Source organism: Penaeus vannamei, chromosome 24 (assembly GCF_042767895.1).
Source record: "Penaeus vannamei isolate JL-2024 chromosome 24, ASM4276789v1, whole genome shotgun sequence".
NCBI lineage: Eukaryota > Metazoa > Arthropoda > Malacostraca > Decapoda > Penaeidae > Penaeus > Penaeus vannamei.
In genome coordinates, this window is record NC_091572.1 from 32068299 (window position 1) to 32068944 (window position 646).

Genomic DNA, 646 nt, shown 5'->3' on the forward strand with positions numbered 1-646 from the left:
ATAAATAATATTGATAGTGATATGTTGCATATGCACTGCCATGTATATGAAAAATATTATGAATAACGGCTAAAGTGAATATAAACCAATATAAAAAATCATAAATCACTAAAACGTAACTAAAAAAATCATAAATCACCCATACCAATATTTCATATCAATAACAAATTCAATATATAAAATATAACTAAATACACACACACGTCCTCATAAATCCTCATAAACAGATACCCACAAATCTCTTTTAATTTCTCTACGACAAGTTCGTGATTTTGTCCTCGGGTGCGTGTCATACTCGCCATAGAAAACGACGCCCTGTGACGCGCGCTTCCCGATTGTCTTTTGCATAGAATGTCCCGTAAATCACAGTGCGACGAGAGACAGCGTGGAGGGAGGACCACGCGACGGTCTGGTGGGAGGGAGGAAGGGGGTATGGGGGGGAGGTGAGGGGAAAGGGGAGAGGGAGTATGTGGGGGAGATGAGGGGAGAGGGGGGATGTGGGGGGGGGTTGTTTTTGTATGGGTAGATAAGGGGTAGGGGGTCTTGTTCGATTTATTGTTGTTTGTATCTGTCTGTCTGTCTAATTGTCTTTGTGTTTTATGTTTTTTTTTTTCTTTAGAAAGAGAATATAGAAGGAGGGGGAAGA